This window comes from Periplaneta americana, chromosome 6 (genome assembly GCF_040183065.1).
Source record: "Periplaneta americana isolate PAMFEO1 chromosome 6, P.americana_PAMFEO1_priV1, whole genome shotgun sequence".
NCBI lineage: Eukaryota > Metazoa > Arthropoda > Insecta > Blattodea > Blattidae > Periplaneta > Periplaneta americana.
In genome coordinates, this window is record NC_091122.1 from 99,244,618 (window position 1) to 99,266,867 (window position 22,250).

At 33.4% G+C, this 22,250-nt stretch overlaps 1 protein-coding gene and 1 long non-coding RNA gene across 3 annotated transcripts in view; one reads left to right on the plus strand and one right to left on the minus strand.

Annotated features, from left to right (window-relative positions):
• Pkg21D (Protein kinase, cGMP-dependent at 21D) overlaps positions 1 to 22,250 on the minus strand; it is a 559,173-nt gene that overhangs the window by 493,467 nt on the left and 43,456 nt on the right. The gene's annotated exons all lie outside the window — the stretch shown is intronic.
• LOC138701544 (uncharacterized) lies at positions 10,519 to 17,410 on the plus strand. The gene is made up of 2 exons (XR_011332616.1): positions 10,519 to 10,589; positions 16,829 to 17,410. It is a non-coding gene; the product is annotated as an uncharacterized lncRNA (long non-coding RNA).

Genomic DNA, 22,250 nt, shown 5'->3' on the forward strand with positions numbered 1-22,250 from the left:
CCTATGAGCGAGAGAAGTTGCCTAGCAAGTACGGCGTTCATTCTGAAGAGTACGTACCGATACGTACGGTAACGCCAGTAGTGGCAGGAATGTGAACTGTTTGGAAACACGTACTATCGGGATATGGGGAGAGGGTTAAGACGATTACTTACGTATTTGTTGACATTAATTTCGACGGTCAACATGGACACGGAGCCTTTGATTTGTGTTGTGGAATGTTGCCGTACGCAACAAATGATAAAACATACCCTCCGTACGACTTGCCCGCGCGAAACACAGTTCGAAAGAGGTTATGAGGTTATGGTAGCACACAGACCGTACATACCGCCATCTGTTGCTGCGACGTTCAAGTTATACCGTACACGTTCTCAAGTTCAGATTGAACGCCTTGAATAATAGGCAACTTCTCTGACATATAAGGTGAAACTCGCTTCAAATCGGTGACTCAACAACAGTGACGTCATGACACACTTTGAAATGAACACCCAGTAGAACAAAGTGAAAATAAACGTAATATTAGGAAGTAGTACCAGCTACTACTATGGATAATAGTAAGTGTTGGTGCACCTGCTATTTTGCGGGTGATGGGATTCAATCTAAAACTATTGGCCATGCAAGTGATAACAAATGGCTAACTGGACAGATAAACTGAAGCATCTGACAGAATAAGGTATAACTGATGGCACAACTCTGCAGTTCACATAAGGGTATTAGGATTTTATTATCAAAAATCGACAATATTAATTTAGTTGATACAACTGACATTTTGCTGTAGGCCTAAGCTAACCAAGGTACATATTTCAGAGAACATAATGAATGTTTATTTGTTCATGTACAGTATAGTTTGTATCTAACTTGGACTCTCACTCTGAAAGAGGAACAGAGGTTAAGGGTGTTTGAGGTGCTTAGGAAAATATTTGGGGCTAAGAGGGATAAAGTTACAGGAGAATGGAGAACGTTACACAGCGCAGAACTGCATGCATTTTATTCTTCACCTGACATAATTAGGAACATTAAATCCAGACATTTGAGATGGGCAGGACATGTAGCACGTATGGGCGAATTCAGAAATGCATATAGAGTGTTAGTTGGGAGGCCGGAGGGAAAAAGACCTTTGGGGAGGCCAAGACGTAGATGGGAGGATAATATTAAAATGGATTTGAGGGAGGTGGGATATGATGGTAGAGAAAGGATTACCGGTAATCTTTCTCAGGATAGGGACCGAAGGCGGGCTTATGTAAGGGCGGCAATGAACCTCCGGGTTCCTTAAAAGCCATAAGTAAGTTATAGTATGTACCGTATCTACATATTATGCGTGTATTCGTTTTTTATTCATGTTTTTATGAGCAACTGTGGCAACCAATGGTACAGTAGCAGCGATGGCAGCAGTAGAGGCAAGAGCAGTATCAAAGTTAGTAATAGTATCTTGAAGAACGAGATAATATCAGAAACTGGAACTGGAACACAGGACTTCTGATTTCGCATTGTCGTCACTCTTATTTGTGAGCATGAGCACTGAGTGATCTGGCACGAGTCTGACATCACACCTGCTTCTTGATCTCTCAGACGGTCATTTCTTCCAAGATTTAGTAACCTGAATTATACACACTTTGTCTTCTCCTGTCACGAATTTGATAAGTCTGGAATAGGTGCTCCAAAACGTGCCAAGCGCGTCGGTATCAAAGAGAATCGGGGCGATGACGTACTGGGAACCTGGCATAGTACGTAGCTTTTGTAGCTGCCCAGCTATGCTGGTGCGGCTTACTTGTAGGTGACCATATTTCCATTATGAAAAAGTAGTAAGCCAATTTCTGCTTTCCACTGCCATCACTACTATAATTACTACCACTATGACTACTGCTATATCACTATCACTACTTAACATCCAAGCGAAAACAAAATTACGGGTATACCAAGTTGTTTTCGTTTATCTAGGCGTAATACAACTTGATACAACTCCCATTTCCTGCATGAAGAAAGGAAAGATAAGAACAGGAACGCTACCATCGCTTCCTTTATGACATTTCGTACAGTTTGCCAGCTGTTCCGTATGCTTTATCTTACCTAAAAAAATGCATTTTCTCCAGAACTATAGCAGATAGGCAAACAAAATTTTCACCAATCATAAACAGACCCTGCTGAGTTGATTAATACCCACGGTAAGTAACAAGGATTATTTTCTTTTAGTTGACAATAGTTATATTAAACACTGCAGTGACAATTTTATATATCTCTTTATTTATTTGTTTATTTCATTTATTTACGTATATTTATTTCTTCATTTACTTATTCATTTCTTCATTTATTTATTTGTTTATTTACTTATTTATGTACTCTTATCTATATTAATTCCTTTCTTTCTTTGTTCCTTTCTTTATTTGTTCCGATCTTTCTTTATTCCTTTCTTTATTTGTTCCCATCTTTATTTGCTCCTATCTTTATTTGTCCCTATCTTTATTTATTCCTTTCTTTCTTTGTTCCTATCTTTATTTGTTCATATCTGTGTTCATTCCTATATTTATTTATCCCTATCTTTATTTATTCCTTTCTTTCTTTGTTCCTATCTTTGTTTATTTCTGTCTTTATTTGTTCCTATCTTTATTTATTCCTATCCTTATTTGTACCTACCTTTATTTATTTCTTTCCTTATTTGTTCCTATCTTTTTTTATTCCTGTCTTTATTTGTTCCTTTCTTTATTTATTCCTATCTTTATTTATACCCATCTTTATTTATTTCTTTCCTTATTTGTTCCTATCTTTCTATATTCCTGTCTTTATTTGTTCCTTTCTTTATTTGTTTCTATCTTTATTTTTTCCGTTCTTTCTTTATTCCTATCTTTCTTTATTCCTGTCTTTATTTGTTCCTATTTTTATTTATTCCTCTCTTTATTTATTCCTATCTTTATTTGTCCCTATCTTTATTTCTTCCTATCTTTATTTAGTCCTTTCCTTATTTATTCCTGTCTTTATTTGTTCCTATCTTTATTTCTCCCTATCTTTATTTATTTCTTCCTTTCTTTGTTCCTATCTTTATTTGTTCCGATCTTTATTTATTTCTTCCTTTCTTTGTTCCTATCTTTATTTATTTCTTCCTTTCTTTGTTCCTATCTTTATTTACTTCTTCCTTTCTTTGTTCCTATCTTTATTTGTCCCTATTTTTATTTATTTCTTCCTTCCTTTGTTCTTATCTTTATTTGTTCCGATCTTTCTTTATTCCTGTTTTTATTTGTTCCTATCTTTATTTGTCCCTATCTTTATTTATTCCTTTCTTTCTTTGTTCCTATCTTTATTTATTCTTATTATCAGGCAGTACGTCTCACTTGACGACATGTGTCAGAGGAAGAACAATTGTTTGTATGCATTTAAAGTTTGATTTGTGTAATGTGTCTAATCGGCGATGTATGCAATGGAGGGGGAAAGGAACTGGCCATCCTACCCATTATCTCCTGGCCTAATTTCCTCATAAGTGATGCCTCCTTGTTGGTGTCACTTGTGGGGTTCAAACCTGTCTTCGGAAGTTGACTAAACAACAACAATGGTTAAATGCACAAACCATAATTTCAATAAATACAAAGTATAGAGATTTAGACACTGACAGTACAACGCTCTTTGATAAAGATTTAATTCATGTTTGAACCTAATGCATCAGAAAAGTCATGTGAATCAGAATGTAATAATGAGAATACTGAAATGAAAGATAGATGGTTGGAAATATTAAAATTCAGACTATTAAAATAAATAAATCTCGTTTATCAGTTCTGCCTAAAATTGTGGAATTTGTTATTTGTATTCCCAGATAAAATGTAGGAGTAGAACATTTCTCAATAAGAACAATTGCTAATGTGACTAAACAAATATCTTCCAATCTTCCACTGGGAACGCATTGATATAAATGTACAATTTATTTTTAAGCATCGAAATGTGTGATAATAATTAGCGACAAAAGTATGTAAAAGATTAATTCCAGACAGAAATATGGTTATACCGGTTAGTAAAAGTGAAATTGAAATTTCGAAGCTCTGCATTAATGTGTATTTATGCCTAATCTAAGTTTATGTTAATAAAATACTTTGTAATACTTAGTAGTGTGTTTTAATTCTCACTTTTTGATCTCAATTTTTCTTGGCATTTTTCGTTAAAGATGTTTATTAGATACAATTTTACTCTCTTACTTTTTTCTGTTGTCTGATATAGAACGCAAAAAGTTTCCCGTATTTGTGAGAACAATTTATGACAAGACTAGAATTAGCACACATTACTACTACGTGCGTGGGCTTTTCATCGAAGTAATCAGAAAATTTCAACACCTGAACTTCAACGTAGGAAAATCTGAAAGACCTAGAAGATAGCTTGTTGTCAGAGTTACTGATATACGAGCACTTACATGTTGTTTTGGAACGAGTTGACGCAAGTATCAGTAGTTCTCCATCTCCATCGGAATGAAAGCTATTATTTTCGAATTTATTTCAGGGTAATTTTCGCAGACTTAACGTGAAGTTAGTACTTTTGCTTAAACTTTGAAGCATGTTTAAGGTCTCAATCAAAACTGAAGATTTTAAATCTCAGTGTCCAATTCGTTAACACAGCAAATCAAATGTTGACTTTCCGTGTCAGAGATTCGACTTAAAATTTCATTAAGTTCGAGTGGAATTTATGGTGGACAAAAACAGTGTTTTGGGAGGAATTTCCTGTGGCTCGACATCACCATTATTCTCCGTCACTATCTCTTCCATAGTACCATGAGGAAGTTCCGTCTTCGCGAACCAGTAACATGAAATCTCTCGACACATAGTACAGGTTTCTTATCTGACCAGCCACTTCAATTGAAGATAGAGATAGGAAAGGAGGAAAAGGAAAAACAATTAAACATCAAGTGATCTCTGATTAAATTAGCAGTCTTGACAGCAAATCCCCACATGTGAATTGCACTTAAATGAATGTTGCGAGATGTTTTCATCTGGTATTGATGACAATCAACAGTGTTGTCCTCACTGTATGTCCTCTTAATAAGTCTGAAACGGTACTGACAGCGAATACATTGGAATTATACGTATGTCAGGGCAGTTATTTTGTTCCGATTTTATAATTTGAAGTGGGAAGAAATGTATAAGTACGTACTATAGCTATTATGAAAATTAAGTTCTATATTGTTATCGGTGATATTATTATTATTATTATTATTATTATTATTATTATTATTATTATTATTATTATTATTATTATTATTATAACCGTATAACCGTAAGCGTGTGATTGATAGTGATGATACATTCCCATCATGCATAAATTTTCTGAAAATGTGGCAGGTATCACGAACAGTGTGGATCTATGCAAAATTTAAATATGAAATTGTTAGACACAAGTGTGCTGTGTTTAATTTTCCAAATAATATTTTTTTCAATCAGTCATCGGCTTTCGCATGATTTATGGTTTTGTAGCTTACATCAACTCTATATTCTTATTTAAAGGTACAATGATTGCAGTAAATTAAAAAGGCATTTTCTGACTTTTTAAATGCGTGACAAATGTTTTATCTATCGGCTTTAATGGTCATACATGTTTTCATCAAAGACACCAATGCACAGTATTTTGTGTGTTGCCAAGTACTTCGTTCATGTACACCTGTAGTAAGAAATGTCTTGTTTAATAAAAGTTTATTACAATTTTTTATTACCCGCCGTGACTTAAATTCGTATCATTGTAACAGACTTTATTGTCTGGTAAGGTATTTCAATTACCATATTCATTATCATCATCAAATAGAAATGATCGGGACGAAAATTCCAATACAAACTGCTGAGCCATTTATTCTAGAACCCGCACTTTCTGAAGTCGAAATTGCGATAGAAAAGCTGAAAAATTACAAGTCTCCAGGTATCGATCATATTCCAGAAGAATTAATATAAGAGGGTGGAAGCGCATTATCTAGCGAAATTTATAACCTTGTACCCAATATTTAGGAAAATAAAATTGTATCAGAACAATAAAAGGAGTCTAATTATACCTATCATTAAAAAGGGGGACGAGACTAACTGTAGTAACGTTCGAGGTATATCACTTTTGTTGACGTCGTACAAAATTAAAATATATATATATATCATTGCTAGTAAGTTTGAAATGAATACAAGTTAACACAATGTAAGATAAACTAGCCCACTCCTGAAAGATTAAGACTCGTGCTCAGGAGGGGATTCCAATGCAGACAAAAATAAAATTAAAATTGAGAGTGAATGCAGATTAAAAAGTGTTTAATATGTTTAAACCCAAACTACAAATCCAATACAATTTTTATATATATTTTTTTATTAATTTGGATAGGATTCGTGGTTAAAATAATATTAGAATAAAATTTATTTAATAATCTGAGACCTTGACTCATGGTATGATAAAAAGCTGCATTGGTTTTACATTTAAGTTCACACAAACGGAGAGAATTCATATTTTTATTTCTATATTTATGTATATATATTTCACAGTTATTAAAATTTCTGTGAAAATATTTTAATAAAATAAAATAATAAATTTGTTTAATGTTGAAAACTTTGAAATATTTAAACAGCAATTCAGTTGAGTAATCTTTCTGCATTTTTAAACAAATTTTTAATATTTTTTTTTTCTGTAGTAAAATTAACGGATATAAGTTGGATTTGTAAGTTCCGCCCCAACCTATAATACCATACATAAATATAGATTGAAATAATGCTAAATAAATTGTACGTAAACAGTTAATTGACAAAATATTTCTTAGAACAACAATGTTTTCCGTAATTTATTACAAATATAATGAATATGATTATTCCATTTTAAATGATTATCAATAATTATACCTAAGTATTTAACCTCCTTAACTTCATTAATAACTGAACAATTGCAATTTATATGGGATCAATCAACATTATGCATTTTAATTTGCAGTGTAGATGAAATGGTTTAATACCTTTGTTATTTAAAGAAGAAGGGATAGCTATTGTTTTATCTTTATTAATTACAAGTGAATTTAAATCGAATCATTTTTTTATTAATTTTAAGCCGCAATTTGCATTATAATAAGCATCAGTCCAAGCTTTTCCACTAAAAAGTAAAACAGTATCATCAGCATACGAATATAAATCACCTTCATACTCTTTAAGGTCTATCATTAAAAGGTCAGTAATATATATTAAAAATAAAATCGGTCCAAGGACTGTTCCTTGCAGTACTCCTAATGTAATTTTAATAAATTCACTTAATTCATTATCAATTTTAGTAGCTTGAACTCTATCATTGAAATCAGATTTTAATAGATTAAAAGTATTATCTTTAATTCCAACACAATTTAATTTTTCTAATAATAAATGATGACTTACAGTATCAAAAGATTTTCTTATATCCAAAAATATACCAACGCACTTAAAACCTTGATCAAGTACCTTAATAATTTTTTGAATAACATTGAAAATGACATTCTCTGTACTATAGTCTTTTCTAAATTGAAGTTGTTTTTCACTTAATATATTCTGCTTATTTAAATGATCCATTATTCTATTTTTAATGCATTTTTCAAATAATTTAGAAAAACAAGAAAGGAAAGATATAGGCCTGTAATTATTCATATTCATTTTATCGCCATATTTAAAAATTGGTTTTATGATAGCAATTTTTAATTTGTCAGGAAATTTGCCATGCAAAAAATACAAATTAAATATATGTACAAGCGGTTTAGCAATATAAATTTATTAGCAATTTTATTAACTTTGCATTAAACATATCAAAACCACATGATGTATTGTCCTTCAAGTTTGAACTAATTTTAATTAATTCTTCTATTGCAACAGAGTCAAGTTGCATACATTAATTAATTTTAATAAAGTTATTAGATAAATTAATTTGATTATACAATTATTATTATTATTATTATTATTATTATTATTATTATTATTATTATTAATAGAAGAAATAATTTCTGCACCTGTATTAGAAAAGTAATTATAATAAATTTAGTAGCAATATTTTTTTAATCATTTATAACTAATCCATCATGAGTATACATTTCTTTAATTTTATCATAAACGTTGGTTTGAATGTTAGAAGCTTCTTTAATAGTTTGCCAAAATACTTCCGGGTTATCTTTACAGTTTTCTAATTTATTAGAATAATATTCAATATTTAACGTTTTTATTAAACTTGTCAACATGTCTCTATACATTTTATATTTGTTTTTTAGATTCACATTAAAAGGCTCTTTCTATAATTTTGTTGCAATTTTATCTCTAGTTCTAATGGATTTAATAACCCCTCTATAACTATATTATTAGATTTATTTATTAAAAACAACTATTAAATAAATCTAAAACTGATAAATGACTGCACTGTGTTTTAAAATTTGTATTCTGTAAATCCGCTTATTTCAAATAACTGACTCATTCATTGCTTAACAAGCCAACAGAATCAACAGTTTAACTCTCTTCTGGTCGAATGTGGGAATAATCGTGTGATTATTGTCAGTACTCACTACATTCTATATTTCTCATGGGTTGTAACTTTTAACATTTACCAAAGTAAAAAAAAAAATAATTTATTTGATTTAGTAACTCAGACCTCTCCAGGATAACAGAGAGGGTTTCGAATTGAACGGGTTACATCAGCTGCTTGTCTATGCGGATGACGTGAATATGTTAGGAGAAAATCCACAAACGATTAGGGAAAACACGGGAATTTTACTGGAAGCAAGTAAAGAGATAGGTTTGGAAGTAAATCCCGAAAAGACAAAGTATATGATTATGTCTCGTGACGAGAATATTGTACGAAATGGAAATATAAAAATTGGAAATTTATAGTTATATATAATAAAAGTAATATAATACAGTTATATGAACACTTTTTAATGATTGAATAAAATTAATAAAATCGGTTAAAAACCATACATGTTTCGGAGGAATGCTCCTCCATCTTCAGTGGTAGTACCACGACGCTGGTACAGTTGTTCGACCGCGTAACGTAGCTTAAGGAAGGATTCTTCCTCCGAAACATGTATGGTTTTTAACCGATTTTATTAATTTTATTCAATCATTAAAAAGTTCATATAACTGTATTATATTACTTTTATTATATATATATATATATATATATATATATATATATCAATCTTACTCATGAACACTGTTGCATCTGACCTAACTTATGTAATTTAAACTTGGAAATTTATCTTTTGAAGAGGTGGAGAAGTTCAAATATCTTAGAGCAACAGTAACAAATATAGACGATACTCGGGAGGGAATTAAACACAGAATAAATATGGGAAATGCCTGTTATTATTCGGTTGAGAAGCTTTTATCATCCAGTCTGCTGTCAAAAAATCTGAAAGTTAGAATTTATAAAACAGTTATATAACCGGTTGTTCTTTATGGTTGTGAAACTTGGACTCTCACTTTGAGAGAGGAACATAGGTTAAGGGTGTTTGAGAATAAGGTGCTTAGGAAAATATATGGGGCTAAGAGGGATGAAGTTACAGGAGAATGGAGAAAGTTACACAACACAGAACTGCACGCATTGTATTCTTCACCTGACATAATTAGGAACATTAAATCCAGACGTTTGAGATGGGCAGGGCATGTAGCAAGTATGGTGCATCCAGAAATGCATATAGAGTGTTAATTGGGAGGCCGACGGGAAAAAGACCTTTACGGAGGCCGAGACTTAGATGGGAAGATAATATTAAAATGGCTTTGAGGGAGGTGGGATATGATGATAGAGACTGGATTAATCTTGCTCAGGATAGGGACCAATGGCGGGCTTATGTGAGGGCGGCAATGAACCTCCGGGATCCTTAAAAGCCAGTAAGTAAGTAAGTAAGTAAGTAATTAAGTAAGTAAATAAGTAAGTAAATAAAGAAAATTAAGAATAGTAAAAAAAAAATCCCAGCCTTGGTAATATTGCCAGAAAGCATCCGAAAATATTCCCAAATAAATTTCTTCCCCAATACTAGTTACAAAGAGCATGTAGTGTGTTTAAAACGATACAGGAGTTCTGCAATACATTAGTACTTATAGAAGCTCGTTTGGTTTTGGAGAAAAGTCACACAAAAGGATTGCGGGAGATTATGTTTTGGTATCAGAACTTCTGAAAACGTGTACCTATTTCAGTGACAAATTTTAAACAGACTTTGCAAAAAAACACAAATATTTCGTTACCGTGTAGTGACAAAGTAGAGAGTAGCTAGAGAATTCTAGTTCGAATATTTTCACCAAAGCAGAAAGAAGCAAAAAAGTTTTCAAATGAAGTTGTTGATACAGTATGTTAACACTGTCTGCCACCTCTTTCTGTAAAACAAGTATTATTTTAATTATTGCGTAAAATGTATGGAAAAGCAAGTGTCACATACATGACATTGTTCATATTTTTCCGGATCACTTCAACAGCAACGTATGTCAACGTTTGTGGTTCACAAGATTAGCATCAGCTTTGCGCTAAGTCTGTTTCCACGGTAACGTGGTAGTTATCTTATCACGACAAACAACTAAATGCGAATGTTGACACAGAGTGAAAAGTGTTGCAGCCTTCTAATCGACCATCGCGGGTCGCTCGACTTTCCGGAGCATGGAGGTTACTAGGTAAGCCTTTTTTTTTTATAAGAAAGGAACAAAGTGCCACGTTCAGCCTGAAATGTCCGGTGCTTTATTCAGCGATATCGTTATCCGTCGGTGATATAAGTATGCAATGAAGTTATAGTCTAATACTGGGGTCAATCCAAAACCAACTCACTTTATTTTTAACAGTTGTTCTTACTATACGGTATACAGAGTGAATGGTAACCACTGTACCAATAGATCATAAGGAGAGGTTTGAAAAATCTAAATAAGTTTTTTTCTAACATTCACAGTTTTACAGGAAATCGTTATGTTTCTATGAAACATTTGGTAACATCACGGCTACTGCAATAACTCTACCAAGCGCAGCTACCCATTCCTTACCTTCCTCTCCCCCTCTGTTGTATTCAGTCAACACTGCGCTACGTTGCAAGATTTATTTTAACGATATTTACAATTATTCATTTTAAATTCATGGCTAAACGGTTTAATTCGCAAAAAAGACTCAAGACACTAATTATATTAATGTTATTTTTGCCTAGCTGCTTGTACGGCAATCAGCCATTTCTCTCGGGCCGTTACCGCAACAGAGCGCTGCAAACATTGGGAAAAGGCTATTTTTTTCCTGCTTAACGGTGTTTCATCGAAGGAAAAGTGAAATAAAAGTTCTGTTATATTTAACATGTAGAATCACTTCTTAAATTTTGGTGCATCGGTCTCCTTCTACCCTGTAGTGCAGAACTATACAGTACATTGTTTAGGAATGAGATGCATTTTTTACGTAATCCCAGTCTCTCTCAATTGCCTATCACCTCAGAATAAGGACATGTCCTGGCTTGTCAATTCCTGAATACACTGTTCAGAGAGATCAGGTCTTTAACGGAGGAGAAAAGAAGATGGACGCTTTCTTTCTCTGTTCTTCTCTTGCCTCACTTCTCAACTTTTACAAATTTCCTTAGATTAAGAATTTACTTATATTTCATAAATCTGTATGTTACATTACATTTAATTCTATTAAATTATCATTTTATCCCAATTTACTGCTAATGTCCAAAGGTGGACAGGATTTACATTAGATAGCAAACGGCTATCAGTTTCTCTCCATTACTGCTGGGTAATGAGAAACTTGACTATGAAGGAAAGCACTGCATGTAAAGATAATCTTTTTAACTTCGACATCTCAAACAGAGGAACTTTTACTTCATCAGTGAAAAATAAAATAAATGTTAAGATATAAAAAACAAGTGACAAAAGCATGCATAATTACTTATACAGTATCAGCTTATAAAACTACGGCATGCAAATGATAACAAAGAAAGCGGAATCAATTTTAAATTATTGAAAAATCAAGTACTCTCACTTTTCGTTTGAGACAAAAATATAATTAAAAGCGCAGTTGGTATAATTTCGGGATATAGGCCCTAATCAAGTTTCTCTCAGGAGATCGTTTTTTGCATAAGTTTCCTTTTTCCTTCATAACAATTTTTCCTTTGACCACCTCTGTGTATAGAGGCCAGCATGCTGGTCTCTTATGCAGAGAGCCTGGGTTCGATTCCCGGACGGGTTGAATTTCCTGGTTGAGTTTTTTTCTCAACCATAAAACAAATGCCACGAAATTCGGGCCAAAGATCCCTGAATATCACCGGCTTCATTCATCACCAAAATCATATTAATAATAAATCGGTAATACATCTACAGACGCCATCTAGTTTACAACAATAGAACCAGTAATCTACAGCAGTACACAGGCCTTCGGATTTTACCCAAAAGATTAACTCGCGATATGATCAAAGATGTTAAAGCGAGTATAAATACAGCAAAAAAAAAATCCTTTCATATGCTAATTTTCTCAGCTTCATATTGCCTCACTGTGCTTTTTCTTTAGTAGGGTGTTTAACGACGCTACATCAACTACTAGGCTATTTAGTATCGATAAGATTGGTGATAACGAGATGCTATTTGGCAAGATGAGGCCAGGGATTCGCCAAGGTATTGCCTGACATTCACTTTACAGTTGGAGGAAACCTCGGAAAAGCCTAACCAGGTAATCAGCCCACGTGGAAACAAATCCACGCCCGAGAGCAGCTCCCAATCAGCAGGAATCTCACTATCGTCTGGAGTAATGCCAGTACCTCTCTGGAATACGATAACGAGGAGGAAAAGAATACAGGTTGTATGAATTTACATGGAAAATAAAATTGTTAACAACATAGCTTTATAACTTTTAGTTAGATTTTCAATATTTTAGTAAAATTTTGGACTACTTCTAGTTTCGACTGTTGGTAGTAGGAAGGCATAAAACGGTTTAGACGATTCGATGAGACAAGGAATACCACGTATTGTAGAGAGTGACCCTAAGTAAATCCATCAAATAGGAAGAGCAGCCAACTCGCCAGTCGCAGTGGCCTATCAGCAATTCTTGATGTTTTTGCCTACAGGGCACAGTATGTCGCCACCTCTAGCAATTTGAGACTGCGTCTAAACGACAACGACATTAGATTCGTATAAACTGACCGAAGCACAGTTATAGGGGTAAAAAAAACTTTTCATACGACTTAAAATTCAATTGTTCTATTAGATTAATTCATAAACAGGATTTTCACATGACGTGAAGAATTGTTTCCTGAAGGATGTAAGCTTTTTAATCCCAATGTACTTCAGACAGACTACTCTAATTACTGGACAGATATAAGTCCATTCTTCGAAACGTGACATCGGCAATTCTACTCTAGTTTGTTATCTTCCTGCCGCAAAGACTTTCTTTGTTGCTCGAAACAACTCAACTCGGAAAGAGTAACAACTTCCTGGAATTCTGAGGCCAGAAAATAAATCCAAGAGTTAGGACAGTGATGGATGTGACGAGATGATAAAAATACGTTGAAAGTGTGGGGGGATAGACGTAGGGGTAAATTGCAGCATTCTGTTCCCGCAACATTTCTCACAGGAATATAAAGTAATTGTAGAAACAACATTACCAAAACTACTTAAACTTAGGCTTCCTACTTTTCATTAGTCAATTACGAGCACATTAATAGGAACTGAAATGCAGACAAATACGATATATATATATACAGTATATATAACACACACACACACACACACACACACACACACACACACACACACACACACACACACACAAAGCTGAGTCAAAAAGTAACCTTAATATAAAAATAAAAAATCAGATTCACATAGTAGGTCGTAAAAAAAACATACACACATTATATATACAGGGTGTATCTAAATTAGACCGACAAAATTAAGGAGCAGATAGATAACCTTCGTGAAAGCATATTTTGTTAAGAAACGCATGGGCCGCGACGCTTCGTTTCAGTGCAAGAAAAAATTACAGGTCGGGATAAAGTAAGTAGGTATGTGCAAATAACAAGCGATTCTGTGTCACATGATTCTCTGTGTTAATCTAAACAAAGAAAAAATACGTACAGAAAAACGAAACCAACGACGCATTAAAGTGTACTGAACATTACAAGAGAACGAGTGATGTACAAGTACTAAACTACGTAGACGAATAACACGGATAACAAGAGGTCGTACCAATGGAAGTAAACAAACATGCTGTAATCGATACCGAATGATACTGGGCTCCGGAGGTAAACAAACCGAGTGATAGTAGTAATGGCACATCCCTCTTGGACTGAAAAGTGATTATCCGTTCCCGCCTTCTTGCAATGAAACGAAGCGTCGCAGCCCATGGGTTCCTTAACAAAATATGCTTCCACGAAGGTTATCTATCTGCTCCCTAATTTTGTCGGTCTAATTTAGAGACACTCTGTATAACATGAACACTTGCATTGAACGTAGTGGGGACTATACTGAAAAGTGATGAAGTGTTTGTAGTCTTATTGTACACATTCAATTAATGATACAATTATTAAGGTTACTTTTTGATTCGCCCTCGTGTTTTCTGAAAGACTAAAGTAAAGAATTTTCATGTCTCTAAGAGCCAAACTGAAAGAATAGTCCAACTTGAACTCTCGTATTACCATTGTTCCATGTTCTCTGTATGAAACGCGACGATGACGACGGCTATGATTATAATGATGATGATGACGATGATGATAATGTTTTATTTAACAACGCTCGCAACTGCCGAGGTTATATCAGCGTCACCGGTGAAATTTTTACATGCCAGTAAATCTACTGACATGATTCTGTCGCATTTAAGCACACTTAAATGCCATCGACCTAGGCCGGGATCGAACCCGCAACCTCGGGCACAGAAGGCCAGCACTATACCAACTGCGCCACCCAGGCGGACTGATGACGACGATGATGATAATGATGATGATGATGATGATGATAATAATAATAATAATAATAATAATAATAATAATAATAATAATGACGTTCGTCCGTTTGCGACTCGACAACCCATAAAAGACCAAGGCTGACCAGCCGACCGGCGTTGACCTCACGACATGTCTCAGCAGACGTGAAGTGAAGGATCAGTACGGGGGATATTATGTGGTCGTTCATTACTAGGATCCCTCCAGACTTTTCGAACCGTACTTCTCTACCTAGTGTAGCTCTCCAAATTCATCATGATGCTGGGTGGATACCAGTCCCTTACACTGGCCGAAATGTGACAAAATTCCTTCCCCATGAGGACTCGAATCAGCGCTCATTCTGTAACGCAACTTCAGGCATGATGCCTTAAGGCCCATTCACAATGATAATTAGACGTAAACAAGTATGGAGCGTGTGAAATGGACAGACAGAATAAGAAACGAAGCTGTGTTGGAAAGAGTGGGTGAAGAAAGAATGATGCTGAAACTGATCAGGAAGAGGAAAAGGATTTGGCTGGGTCACTGGTTGAGAAGAAATTGGCTTCTGAAGGATGCACTGGAAGGAATGGTGAACGGAAGAAGAGTTCAGGGTAGAAGAAGAAATCAGATGTTAGACGACATTAAAATATATGGATCATATGCGTAGAATAAGAGGAAAGCAGAAAACAGGAAAGATTGGAGAATGCTGGGTTTGCAGTGAAAGACCTTCCCTTGGGCAGAACACAATGAATGAATGAATACTAACATAAACTTAACGTGCAAATTTATCAAGACATGAAGCTTTCACAATGAAAAGGGAAACGTAATAGTAGTTTTATTCTGCCTGGCAAAGTTAAGGACGTAAGGCCTTCTCTTCCACTCAGCAAGGTTTGAATAATATGCATGAAATACTTAAACAGAATACAAAACAAAAGAAGATTCTTTAATAACCAATCACAAACGTGAACAAGTGAACATATTATTTACGTAAAATGCTTGCAGATGACGAGCCATGGGCAGCATTCTTGCATGTGCAGAGTACAGTAGCCAATTTGGTTGGTTTAAAAAAAGGCCTTTTCTTATACCCATAATATATTTTCCTTCAATGCTGAATAACATTGGTCTTTTTAATATGTAACCAACGATATATCCAGCAGCCTATAACATAATTATTCTCTCATCAAACAGCGCCATTGCTCAACCACAGAAACAGTGCGCTGTCATTGGTTGATTTCTTACGTTTCACATAAACGCAAACACAAAAGCCTGGAGTTTGCACGCTTCTATGTTAATGTATTACGTTTATGTCTACGTCGATGTTAACGTAAATCATTATGAATGGTCCCATTAAAAATCTGACCGTCAGCTTCTGTTTTAATGGTATGTTTAAGTCTAATTTTCATTGTGAATGGGTCTATAAACCACGACGCTAAGGCGCGAGACTAATTTTAGTGTGCTGCAATTATTATATTAGGCGTATTGATTAATGGTGTAATAATGGCTATTTACCACTGTCACCACTATTATTGGCAATAGTACAAAAGCAAGTATTATCTTTTCATGAGATCGTTTTACATAGAAAGTAGTAATTATAAAATCTTTTGAAATCGCATGAGTCCTCAGGTACGAAATTATGAAGAGTATTTCACTCGTGTACCTATACACAAATTGAGCTCAAGAATCCTTGAATTTCAACCTGTCACAGCCATCTATTACTGCAAAATTACTATTGTCTGCTCCTAAATATACATTTTAGTGCATATTCTGTCAATGCCGCTATACATTATTTAACACAAACAAACACAAAAAGAAATAGTGACAGTTTGAAATCAATTTTGAAAATTTTGTGTTGAAATAAATTATGAGATTAAAAAAATGAAGCAATGAAGAAATTAATTTTATATTATCAATAAATGAGGGGTGTCACAGCAAAGTCAACAATCTCCATTTTGCGATCTTTTTACTTTTTTGTTGCAGAGCGTTCTCATAAGGATATCCTTCCATGAGATGAACCGTTTGCAGCAGAACTAGCAGGATCCTATCTAAAAAGCTAACTAAAAATTGGTGTCCACTGCAAACATAACAATATCCTCCTCACAACTCACAGCAATGACAACAATCTCCAGTTCAGCCAATAGGAAGCCAGATTGATGCCATGTGACATATTATTCGTACACTGTTGAGTATCTATCTTCTTTGTTATTATTATTAACCAACCGAGATACGCCAGTGGCTGTTTATTACAATGATTAATAATTGTGGAGCGAACTCCAATTCAAGTGTCACCAACGAAGTCCAGGAAGAAGGTATAAAATCCCAAGAAATGGAAACTTTCATTGACAAAATAATTAAGACAGAGTATTAAGATTCCTTCTACCATGCTGGGTGTTTTAGGTTATAAGATGTCTCAATTTGTTAACTTTTCAGTTATTCAAAAGCATAAATTTACTTTGGTACCTTCGAAAAAAAAATAATAACTGTAATCAATGCACCATCACATTAATTGTTAATGAAGTATTTTGTTTGAAAAGTCTTCTTGGCACGAGTTTTTTTTTTTTTTTTCAAAAAACATCTAAGTTCATTGTATAATTGAGTTTCAGTGAGATAGTTGCTATCTTGGCAATGTATGATTATGTTTATTGAGAAATAATTTATACTTAACTTTATTGTCTTATATTTTTTCTTGAACAATGTTTGCTGCGAGATTAGTAGACTTTTTGTAAATATTAATTTTTCTTTAAATTTAATTATTTTTAAATGCATTATGTGACTATAATATTTGAATTTATTAACTTTCTGTTTGTAACTATTGTAAAGTCAGAGAATTCAAACAGTATATTAGAAACAAAATCAGCAATCTCCAAAAATCTATCACAGTAAAGACAATAATCTCCAACTATTTGTTGCAATGAAACCGAACTCCAATTTAAATATCTAAATATCAACATAACCATGCATTGAGAAATAATTTATACATAACTTTGTTGTTTTATATTTTTTATTAAACAATGTTTGCTGCGAGATTAATAGATTTTTTGTAAATGTTAATTTTTATTTAAATTTAATGATAATGTGACTATAATATTTGAATTTATTAACTTTCTGTTTGTAACTATTGTAAAGTCAGAGAATTAAAATAGTATATTAGAAACAAAATCAGCAATCTCCAAAATCTACCACAGTAAAGTCAATAATCTCCAACTGTTTGTTGCAAAGAAACCAAACTCCAATTTAAATATCTAAATATCAACATAACCATGCCTTGAGAAATAATTTATACATAACTTTGTTGTCTTATCCTTTTTATTGAACAATATTTGCTGCGGGATTAATAGATTTTTTTGTAAATGTTAATTTTTCTTTAAATTTAATGATAATGAAATACATATGTGACTATAATATTTGAATTTGTTAACTTTCTGTTTTTAACTATTGTAAAGTCAGAAAATTCAAACAGTATATTAGAAACAAAATCAGCAATCTCCAAAAACTACCACAGTAAAGTCAACAATCTCCAACTGTTTGTTGCAAAGAAAGCAAACTCCAATTTAAATACCTAAATATCAACATAACCAGGCATTATACAAAAGTATTACATTACATTAGATATTTACTTTTGGACAAACTACATACTATTGGAGTTAGAGGTATAGTTTTAAAATTATTCCAATCATATTTTAGTAACAGAAGGCAAATGACCAAAATTGAAGATCAATTTAGTGAATACAAATATATTGATATAGGTGTACCGCAAGGAACAATTTTGGGACATATTTTATTTCTAATATATGTTAATGATCTGCTAAATATAAATTTAGAAACATTTAATGGATCTATATATTCATATGCGGATGATACAGTAGTTATTTTCAGTGGTTTTTCTTGGCAGGAAGCATATAGAAATGCTAATATAGGTGCTAACATTGTTAAAAAATGGCTTAATTCCAACTTCCTTTCTTTAAATATATCTAAATCAACTTTAGTTCCTTTTTCGTTAACAGCTGCCAGTGTTCAAAATTTAAAAATTAGCGATAAATATAGACTAATAATACACAGTGAAAATTGTTTAGATCCCAAAAGTTGTAAATGTCCACCTTTGAAAGAAGCCACGTATGTCAAATATCTGGGTATCATTATTGATCAGAATTTAAAATGGCCTCATCACATTACTTATCTTTGTAAGAGGCTTCGTAAAACAATTTATAAATTCGTTAATCTTCGCTGCTACTTACCTATTAGAGTTTTACGAAATGTTTATTTGGCCATTATTCAGTCTATCATTCAATATGGTATAATTGTTTGGGGTGGAAGTACAAAAATTAATCTTAGTCCGTTAAATTTACTACAAAAACGAATAATTAAAATTTGTTTGAAGAAACGTTTCGATTATCCAACTAAATTAATTTATTCTGAATTTAATGTATTTAATATTGAACAAATTTATAAGTATACGCTGTTAAAATTTTATCATAAAAATCGTAATAAGTTTGTATTACAGACACACAATTATGACACAAGACGAAATATTAATTCAACATTAGTAGAACCTAAATGTCTCACATCTGCTGGTCTAAAGCATAGCATAAATTTTGGCCCTCGGTTGTACAATGCTTTAACTAAATTACACCCAGAACTTCTAACATGTAACCCACTAACATATAACAAGAAAATTAGAAACGTGTTAATATCTTAAATTTGATTAAATAAATTTATAGCCTATGTGTATGAATTAATCAACCTATATTATATTTGTATTCTATAATTTTGAAATATGTGTTAATCCTACTTTTCACGTGCGATATTATTCTTCTCTAGTGTTAATATTATATTATATACTTAATTCCATTGCCGCTGTAATTATATTTTAGTTCCTATTTTATTTTACTTATTTATTTATATTATTATTATTATTATTATTATTATTATTATTATTATTATTTATTTTAATATTATATCTGAACTGCGACCGAGCACGAGCGCTGCTCATTCGGTCTCAAATTTTGTTAATACTACTGTATCTTCTTTTTATATTGCTTGTATTATTTTATTTGTATTTCTCTTTGTTTGTTTTTGTAATTATATTTCTTTATTCTGTATATTTGAATTTAAATAAATTAAATAAATAAAGATTTAAATTCAATTAATTATTACTGTATTCGTGAAATACCCTAATAAATACTACTACAGGTTTTGATTTTCCTAAGATAAATTAATAAACCAAAGTTGCTCATAAATCTATCAGTAAAATCAAAACCTGTCGTGGCGTTACCTACAGATAATAATGGCGATGCGTGACGTGAACAGAATTTACAACCGCCTACTGCAGCGAATTTTATGTTCTGATGGCTCTTTGTTCTGTGCTATTTCAATCGTTATAGACATGTAGTGTTTGTAATCTGCCGCAAATTAAAAACAAAGTTAAATTGAGGCAAAGCTTAACTATGTTTTTTTTTTAATTAACAACACACAGGCGTGATATATGCACCTCTCCTGAATAATCAATTCTGAGTTGACTTTATTTTAGTTTCACGGCCAGCGTTGTTCACAATATTTTATTTTATTGCGCTTCAACTCCATTTCGATCACTACGAACTACCAATTGCTGTGACTAGATTGCAAAATGTCTGCAGAATGTAATGGTGAAGATTGACAACGGAGTGGAGTTCCATAATCTGAATTCAACATCCTGATTGGGATATCCTTCAATTTCTTTCGAGAGAATTTTATAATCTTCGATCATATTCTTTTATGGCTACTCCGCTTACTGTTTTACCAAACCAGTGCCGTTATCATATGAAAACGTTTGAAATATTTATAAAATATACCTCAAAACTGTGTATGCTTGTACGGAGGTTGGGGCAAACGTATGACAATTATTTTTATTTTTTCAAAGTTACGCGATGGTATCATAAGATGATGTATGTCACATGACATTCATAGTACGAGGCCGCATCACTAAATGGAAGTGTGACTTATGGTTATCGCAGAGAGAGAGAAATATGAATACAGTTGTTAGTCGACCGCCATGTCTTCCATCCATTGTACGAGTATGTGGTTGCATCACTACGGGTATGGCAGTGTGAATGATTCCCCCACAGAGAGCGATGTTACACTTAATGCGCAATGTAATTGTGAGTCCATTACTATTCAAATGGAGTGACCCGATGGGTTTTTAGGATGGGTATGTGTGTTGTAGTGCTGTTTCAACTACTGTGGAAACATGAGTAGCACGATGCTATGTCGTTTATAAATGTTTGATCGTTACCCTACGCCATCCTACTCCACTAGTACACGTAACTGACCTTTCAATGAGCATATACACATATCTAGCCCTTTCAAACAGCATAATGCTGTGTCACTTATGGATGTTTGGTCGCTACCTACGCTATCCTACCCCATTAGTACACGTAACTTCCCTCTCAGTGAGCATGTACACATATCTAGCCATTTCAAGTAGCATGATGCTATGTCACTTATGGATGTTTGATCGCTACCCTACGCTATCCTATCCCACTAATACACATAACTGACCATTCAATGAGCACATACAAATATCTAGCCCTTTCAAGTAGCGTAATGCTGTGTCACTTATGGATATTTGATCACTACCCTACGCTATCCTACCCCACTAGTACACAAAACTACTCTTTCAGCGAACACATAGGCTACACATATTCAGCTCTTTCAAGTAGCATGATGCTGTGTCGTTGATGGATGTTTGATCCCTTCCCTACCCTACTATGTACTAGGCCTACACATACACTCCCCTTTCATTTGCAAATTTAAAAATTTCAACTCCGCCAGCATTTTTACAAAAAAAAAAACATAGTTGCCATGACTTATGCTCCTACTCTTATATTATTTACTTTCATTATTAATGTATCCTTTTATTGACTTTAAATTACTAAAATATTATCATCGGTGGTCTAGTAGTTACTATGCTTGACACTGAATCTGAAGTTCATGACTTCAACTCCGTTGAAGGGGATGGATTTTTAAGGGGATAAAAATCTTTAAGTAAAACCGGGTCCTTAATAGATGCCTCCAGCAAAAATTACCAGCAATTTCTCTCCTACGTTAAAATTTGAAGGCAGCACAAGGGTTCTCCCGTTTCCCTTTTTGTTCCACAAACGCTTTCCCTATCCCTCTTATTCGATATATATTATTAATTATTTTGAAATACGGGTATTAAAAATAGGCTGAAGTGAAGTCTTGGGGGTAGTACGGGTCTTCGATGTTGACGAAGAGATTAAGAGCTTGGGGCTGTGGACCTATGGCTTATTAGGTGCTCATCTGGGAATATGATTTGGTTCTGTTAGAGCTGGGGCAGGATGTTCCGTCTGTCAGCATCGGATTCACACAACATATTTAAAAGAACCATCTGTAAATAACAAATTCG